Source organism: Phacochoerus africanus, chromosome 7, assembly GCF_016906955.1.
Source record: "Phacochoerus africanus isolate WHEZ1 chromosome 7, ROS_Pafr_v1, whole genome shotgun sequence".
NCBI classification, from domain to species: Eukaryota; Metazoa; Chordata; class Mammalia; order Artiodactyla; family Suidae; genus Phacochoerus; species Phacochoerus africanus.
Genome location: NC_062550.1, coordinates 82,453,699 through 82,462,906, shown reverse-complemented (window position 1 = coordinate 82,462,906; position 9,208 = coordinate 82,453,699).

Genomic DNA, 9,208 nt, shown 5'->3' with positions numbered 1-9,208 from the left:
AGGGAGATGATGAGCTTGTCATGGAAAAAATCAGGCAAAGAGCATTTTAGGGAGATGTAAATTTTTTTCTAAATGCATAGAAAGCCATTTTTTAAGAGAATGAGCAGTCCAAACTGATTTACATTTTAAGATCAGTCTTGCTACAATGAGGAAAATTGACAGGTGGAAGGTAAGAGTAAAAGTGAGAAGACCAGTTAGGAGACTCTTGAAGCCCAGGCAAGAGATGATGGTATTTTGGATTAGGGTGGCAGAAAGAAAATGTTTGGATTCTGTATGCACTTTGATAAATGATTCAACAGGATGCCATAATGAAGTAGATGTGGGGAGTGAGGAAAATGGAGGAATCAAAGGAGACTCCTAGGTTTCTGGAATGGCAATTGCATATATTGATTTAATAGACTAGTTTCTGTCTCCATGCAATAGAATAAAAATTCCCTTCCATTGTCATGTGACTATACATTTATACTCCTGTATCTTAACTTGATTATATGACTTTATTTGACCAATAGAATGTAGCCAGAAGTGACAGTATGCTGGTATCCTCAAGGTCTCCTTGTTACAAAGAGCTTTTGTTGTCAGTGGTTTCAAGAAGGGAAGAATAAGCAGCTTGAGGGGCCAAATAAAATTAGTATAGATAAAAGACCATCTACATTGTTGGAGACTTTAAAGAAAACAGTTCCAGAGGAATGGGGGATGGAAGCCAGACTACAATGAGCTAAAGAAAGAAACATGGGGAAGTAGAGATAACTTATACAAGATAATCATTTAAGGAGAATTCCTTTTAAAACTGAAGGGGAAGTTCCCTGGAGGCTCAGCGGATTAAGGATCCAGCATTATCACCGCTGTGGCTCTCATTACTGCTGTGGTATGAGTTTGATCTCTGGCCGGGGAACTTCCACATACATACCATGGGTACAAACAACCGCAACAACAAAAATGAAGGTAATAGCTGTAGGGAATTGAGGTAGTAAGTGGAGGGAGAGTGATGTCAGTTGAGAATTTTTCCAAAATTATGGATACTAGATCGTAGCCATTTCCAGGTATAATACTATTTACCTCAGTCTCTTCTACCCTATACAAATGTCTTGATTTCAACCAATAATTAGAAATCATGTTTAAAAAAAAAAAGAAAAAGACAATCAGAAGATGAACCCCAGAGGTTTACTTTATCAGATGGGGAATTTGAAATAACTGATTAATATGTGAAAAGCTCTAGTAGAAAAGGTGGGCAATATACATCAACAGTTGGGTAATTGCAGGACAGAAGTGGGAACTATAGGAAAAATGCAAATAAAATACTAGACAAAAATTTTAAACCATAGTAATTATGATGAAGAATGTCTCAAATGGGCACACAAGTAGACTTGACATCATCAAGGGGAAAAAAATCAGTGAACTGGAAGATAGGGCTCAATAGAAATTACAAAACTGGAACATAAAAATTTTTTTAAAAGTGAAAAAATATTCAAGATCTGTGTGACAATATCAAACAGCATAATTTATATGTAATTAGAATTTTAGAAGGAGAAGAGAGTAGAAAAATATTTGAAGAAACAATGACTGAGAAATTTTTTTTAATACTGAAAGATGACAAACCACTGAATAAAATACTGAAAGAAGACCCAAGAAGCTCAGAGAAATATGTTGTACACACACACACACACACACACAATTGGATACATATATTAAACTATGGAACTCAAAAGATCAAGCAAAAACTTTGAATGCAGCCCAAGAAAAAGACATTACCTACATACATAGGAAAAAAAGTTAAAATTGCAGCATACTTCTAATCAGAAATGAAGACAGCAGAGTGACATATTTAAAGTGCTAAAGGAAAAACCTGTTAACAGAATTCTATATCGAATGAAAATATCTTTCAAAATGAAGAAATAAATACATTTTTTTAAAAACAAACAAAAACAGAGACTTCATTTCCAGCCATTCTACACCATAAGTAATGTTAAAGGAAGCTCATTAGGAGGAAGGGATATAATTCCAGACATATACTTAGAACCATACAAACATCTCTGGAAATTGTTAATATTAAGGTAAATATAAAATATTTTTTCTTATTTTTCATCACTGTATAAGATAATTTACTGTCTAAAGAAAAATTGCTAGCAATGTACCGTGAGTTTAGTGCATATGTAAAATTAAAGTGTATGACAACAGTACCACAAAGAATGGGAAAGAAGAATTAGAAGTATACTGTTATAAAGTTATGATTCTATACATGAGGTGGCATAATATTATTTGAAGGTAGACCGCAATAAACTAAATATCTATTAATAATTCTAGCCCAATAACTTTTAAAAGATTAAGGTATAAATAATAAGCATCTGGTGAAAGTAAAATGGAATCATGGGAGTCAGCATAATGACAGGCTGAGGTATTCCCTTTGTCCCTTCACTTCAGTCTACAGCGAGTAAAATATCCATAACTCAACAAATGTTTCTCTGCCCAACACAGCAAGATGTCAAAGGGTTCCACACATCTGTACATCTGAAGATTGGGGAGGCAGGGGACTATAACATAAAGGAGGCAGACTAAGGGAAAAGCAGAGGCAGTGTCTGTGATCTCAGCCCACCTCAGTAGTACCTTAGCCTTCAGCCACAGAGAATCTGGTAGCAGTGACAAAGGTGGTACACATAACTCCAGCCTCCCAGCCACGGAGGGGTCCACAGTAGCAGCACTGGAGTCCGTGATGCCAGTCCCTTCAGCTAAACAGCATACATGACTCCAGTCCCCCCACCCTCAAACCCATGGCAGCAATACCCAGAAACCTGCAACCCTGGAGGAGGCAGAGGCACCCATGACCCCACCTCGTGGGTGCCTCCATCCTTTTTCTCCCTTGCACCAAGGGGCATGCCTGCAATCCAGGTGACCACAGGTTATACCAAAAGTGCCTGCCACACTAATGTCCCAAGCAATAACACCAGTGAAAGCAGCAACATTGGCAGCAGCAAGGCACAAGTGAACCCAGGGGCACATGCAGCAACATCGAAGGCACTGGCGATGCTCTGGCAGAGGCAGAGGAGTGTGGAAAGTGTTGATACTGAAATATAGCCAGAGGCAGCTCAGATAAGAGAAGCCAAAGTGTATGCTATTATGCCACCTACTAAAAAACAAAAGTGAGACCTCTGATTACAAACTTGTTGAACTGTTAAAATCAAAGTAAACAAAGTCTTACCTAAATAAGAAAAGTATTCACTACTTAAGATGCACTAGCAAAGTAACACTTAACAAGCCACATGAAAAAGAAAATCACAATAACATAGTATCACAAAAAGAAAATTAGGTCTCTAGAAACCAAACTTAAATTCACAGAAGATTGTGATCTAATTGATAAAGAATTCAAAATAGCTATCATGAAGTAACTTAAGCTACAAGAAAACTCAGGCAGTTCAGTGTGCTCAGGGGTAAAATTAATGAACAGAAGGAATATTGTACCAAAGAGATTGAAACTCTAAAAAAGAACCAAACATATTCTAGAGCTTCAAAACTCAAGAAATGAAAAATGCACTGAAAAGGCACTGCAAATAGTTCAGACCATACAGAAGAGGGAATAAATGACCTTGAAGTTATAAATTTAGAAATGATACAGGTAGAAAAGAGGGAACTAAAGTTTCTTAAAAATGAAGAAACTAGGAGTTCCCATCGTGGCTCAGTGGTTAACGAATCTGACTAAGAACCATGAGGTTTTGGGTTCAATCCCTGGCCTTGCTCAGTGGGTTAAGGATCTGGCATTGCCATGAACTGTGGTGTAGGTTGCAGATGCGGCTCGGATCCCGCGTGGCTGTGGCGTAGGCCAGCGGCTACATCTCTGATTAGACCCCTAGCCTGGGAACCTCCATATGCTGCGGGAAGCAGCCCTAGAAAAGGCAAAAAATAAAAAAATAAAATAACTAAAAATGAAACTATTAGAACTATGCGATTCCATTACAAAAAGCCAACATAAAGATAATAGACATTCTATAAGGAAAAGAGAGGAAGATGAGAGAAGAGATCTTAAAGAAATAATAGCTGAGAACATCTCAAAGCTGGGGAAGGAATTGAATATACAAATCCACAAAACTAATAGAATACCTAATTATCTCAACACAAAAAAAAATTCTCCAAGACACATATTAAAACTGTCAAAATTTCAATGGTAGGAGTTCCCATCATGGCTCAGTGGTTAACCGAATCCAACTAGGAACCATGAGGTTGTGGGTTTGATCCCTGGCCTTGCTCAGTGGGTTGAGGATCCACCATTGCCATGAGCCGTGGTGTAGATTGCAGATGCTGCTTGGATCTGGCATTGCTATGGCTGTGTGTAGGCGAGCAGCTACAGTCCGATTAGACCCCTAGCCTGGGAACCTCCATATGCTGCTGGTGCGGCCCCAGAAAAAGACAAAAAAAAAAGTTTCAGTCATTAAGAGAGAATTTGAAAGACAGCTAGGGGAAAAAGTAACCTTAAAAGTACCCCCAGTCCAGCTATCAGCAGATTTCTCAGCAGAAATTTTACAGTCCAGGTGAGAGTGGAATGACATACACAAAATATTGAAAGATTAAAAACTGTCAAAAATATCCTGCAAAATTATTCTTCAGATATAAAGGAGAAATATAGGCTTTCCAAGAAAAACAAAAGTTGAGGGAGTTTATCACCACTAGACTTTTGTTACAAGAAATATTTAAAGGAGCTCTTCTACCTGAAATGAAGCAGCAACATTACACAAAACTTAGAATAAGATGATAAGCAGACAGATAGAATTAGAAAATTCCAACTCTTTATCAGAATAGGTTGTTAAACATTTTATTATAGCATAAAGATTACAGGGGAGAACTTTAAAAATAACTATAACTATTTCAATTTGGTAACAAATTCACAAAATAAAAAAGGATAATTGTTACCAAAAAACAAAATGGAAAGAGGAAAAGGACAGTGCCTATATAAGTAAATGAAAATAAGATGCTATTAGCACAAAGATGACAATTTTACCTATAAGATATTTTATACAAACCTCACTGTAACCACAAAACAAAAATCTGGAGCAGGGACACAAAACAAACAAACAAAAAAGATGAAATGAGAAAAACATCACTGAAAACCATCAAACTAAAATGGAAGACAGAAACACAAGGGAAAAGGACAAGAGAGAGATAGAGCAACCAAAAGACAAAAAAATAAAATGGCAGCAACTATTACTCATATATCAATAATCACCCTAAGTGTAAATTCATTGAATTTGCCAATCAAAAGACGCAGAGTAGCTGGATGGATTAAAAAGCAATACCTAACCACATGCTACCCCCAGGAAACTCATTTCATCTCTAAAAACAAACATACTCAAAGTGAAGGGATGGAAGATGATACTCCAAATTGCAGCCAAAAGAAATTCTCACATCAGACAAAATAGTTTTCAAGCCAAAAAGGTAACAAGAGACAAAGACAGACATTATATAATGTTAAAAGGGACAATCCATCAAGAAGACATAACATTTACAATAGATGTAATATACATATGCACCTAATATGAGAAGAACAAAATATGTACAGCAATTACTAATAAATATAAAGGGGAAAATTGATGGCAATACAATAATAGCAAGGGATATTAACACCCCACTTAAATCAATGGATTGATCATCCAGACAGAAAGTCAACCAAAAAATAGTGGCCTTAAATGAAACATTAGACCAGATGAAATTAATTGGCTTGTTGAAACATTCCTTCCAATGCAGTAGAATGCACATTCTTCAAAATGCCTAGGCAGTATTTGCAAGGATAGGCATATGTTGGAACACAAAACAAGCCTCCATAGGTTTGAGAAGATTGAAATCATATCAAGCATATTTTCCAACTACAATAGTATGAAACTAGAAAGCAACCACAGAAGAAAGCTGGAAGAATCACAAATATGTAGAAACTAAACAACATGCTATTGAACAACTACTGGGTCAATGAAGAATCAGAGGAGTAATTAAAAATACCTGAGGAAAAGTGAGAATGAAAATGCAGCATAGCAAAATTTACAAGAGGCAGCAAAAGCAGAAATAAGAGGGAAATTTATAGTAATACAGGCCTACCTCAAGAAACAAGAAAAATCTCAAACTGTTTAACTTTACACCTAAAGGAACAAGATAAAGGGGGTGGGGGGGGGGGAAAGGCCCAAAGACAGTAGAAGGAAGGAATAATAGAGGTCAGGTGGAAATAGAGAGTAAAAAAGAAAGTGAAAAATATTAATAAAACTAAGAATTGATTCTAGGAAAATATAAACAAAACTAACTCATTAAGAAAGAGAGAAGGCATAAATCAGTAAAATCAGAAATAAAAGAGAAGTTACAATAAATATCATAGAAAAAGAAATACTGTGTTAAGCCATACACCAACAAATTGTACAACCTAGAGAAAATGGATACATTCTTAGAATCATACCACCTTTCAAGAATCAATTTTGAAAAACTAGAAACATTGAGATGGTTCACTAGTGAATATATTGAAACATTAATCAAAAATCTCCCAAAACAAAAGTGCAGGACCAGATGACTTCACATGTGAATCCTACTAAACACTCAAATAAGATTTAATTTGAAGATGAGGGAAGGCTACCTAATTCATTTTATGTGGCCCATGTCATGATACCAAAACCAGCCAAGGACAACATGCACACTATAAGCCAATATCCTGGATGAACATAGATGCAAAGAATCCTCAAAAAAATTAGCACATTAACTACAAAAATACATTAAAAGGATCATACACCATGATGAAGTGGTATTTATTCCAGTCTAACATTTTCAGATGTTAGATGGCCTAACATTTTCAGATCAATCAGTATGATATATCACATTAACAAAGCAAAAAATAAAAATTATACAATCATCTCAATAGATGCAGAAAAGCATTTGACTAGATTCAATGCATTTATGGTTTTTTTAAAAAACTCAATAAAATGGAAGGCACCTCAACATAATAAAGGCCCTATATAATAAATCCACAAATAACTTTATACTTAATGGTAAAAAACTAAAGCCCATTCTTGCCACTCTTACTCAATGTAATATTGGAAGCCGTAGCCAGAACAATTAGGTAAGAAAAAGTAATAAAAGTCATTCATATTGGAAAGGAAGAAGTAAAGCTGTCACCGTTTGTGGATAACATGATTTTAAATAGAAAACTCTAAAGACCCCACCAGAAACTCTTAAAAATAATAAATGGAAGGAGAGATCAAGAAGGCAGAATAAGACTTGAAGATTACCTCCCCTAATGAACACATCAAAAATACATCTACAGTGGGAATAATTCTCACTGAAAACTAATAGGACTCCTGTACAACCAAATCTATAAGAAAGATGCACACATAATTGTGTAGAATGGGAAGAAAAGTGATCAGGTCAGAACCTATGCCCCTGAGAGGGGACTCAGAGGAAAAGGGGATCATATGAGCTAGACACTTCCCTGGGGAGTGAGTAGATGAGACATACACTGGATGTCCCAGTCTGGGAGTCCAGTGCATAGGAGACAAGCCCCCTTGATTGGTTGGAGAACCACTAAGAGAGATAGAAAGGCTGAAGAAGTCTGAACTCCACTTGTGATGAGTGAGTGGGTGCTCGCTTGCCTCAAAGCAGAGTACAGAGAAGTCTGCCCTCGTGGTTTTTGGTTTCCTATCACCAACTTGCCATTTTTTTTCAGTCCAAAACAAGCAAACACTCTAGTCCCATTCACTCCACACCACAGTATATCACTGGATCTGGGATAGCCACAAGTGGGGATAAGACACAACTGTGGCCTTTGTCTGAGCAGAGCCACTGATGCCTATATATGTACCATATCTCTGTATATTCATGAGACCCTTGTGCTTCAGTACCCCCTTCCTGTGGACTGAATGTCCCAGGGCAGGGAGAAGGAAAACACATACTTAATGTGAATGTAGCCAGCTCAAACCTGGCCCTCAGGGTTTCTGCTCCAGCAACTTGGGATCAGACACCACCTCTGACAGGACCATTATGGCCACCAAGCAGAGAGGAAGTCCCACCTCACATCTTGTGCAGGCTCTAACCCCTTGATCTCCATCCCAGCTACTATCCAGATGTTAGGTGCCAGCACACCCTGAGGAAAAATGTGATTCGCATCCCCATCAAATCTAAATCTCCCACGAAAAGCTCTGGTCTATATAGAGTCTATATAGAGATCCTCACACATAAGAACACCACTTAAAGACCGCAATAGGGAACTGTTTCACCTAAATTCATAGAGGCAGGTAAAGTAAGGTAAAAAGGCAAAGGAACTACTCTCAATTGAAAGAGCAAGAAAAAAAAACCTGAAAAATTAAATGGAACAAAAAAAATAATATACTAAATAAAGAATTATAAATATTGATCATAAAAATATTAACTGAATTAGGGGGAAATGATCACAATTTCCCCCTATAAAATATTTAAAAGACCCAAGGAGTTCCCATTGTGCCTCAGTGGGTTAAGAACCCAACTAGGGATTTCCCCTCATGGCTTAGCAGTAACAAACCTGACTAGTATCCATAAGGATATGGATTTGATCCCTGGCCTTGCTCAGTGGGTGAAAGGATCTGGTGTTAACATGAGCTGTGGTATATGTCAAAGACATGACTCAGATCCAGCGTTGCTGTGGTTGTGGTATAGGCTGGCAGATAAAGCTCTGATTCCACCCCTAGCCTGGGAACTTCCATATGCTGTAGTTGCAGCCCTAAAAGACCAAAAAAAAAAAAAAAAAGAACACGGCTAGTATCCATGAGGATGCAAGTTGGATCCATGGCCTCGCTCAGTGGGTTAAAGATCCTGCATTGCTGCATTGCTGCAAGCTGCAGTGTAGGTCACAGATGCAGCTTGGATCTGGCATTGCTGTGGCTGTGGCATAGGCTGGCAGCTAAAGCTCTAATTCAATAGCCTGGGAACTTCCATATGCTGCAGGTGCAGCCTTAAAAAGGAAAAAAAGACAATCAATAAATAAAATTAAGAAACCCAATCAATAAATAAAATTAAGAACAGGAGTTCCTGTCCTGACTCAGCAGTTAATGAATCTGACTAGGAAACCATGAAGTTGCGGGTTTGATCCCTGACCTTGCTCAGTGGGTTAAGGATCCAGCGTTCTGTGAGCTGTGGTGTAGGTCGCAGATGCAGCTTGGATCTGGCATTGCTGTGGCTCTGGTGTAGGCCAGCAGCTACAGCTCCGATTTGACCCCTAGCC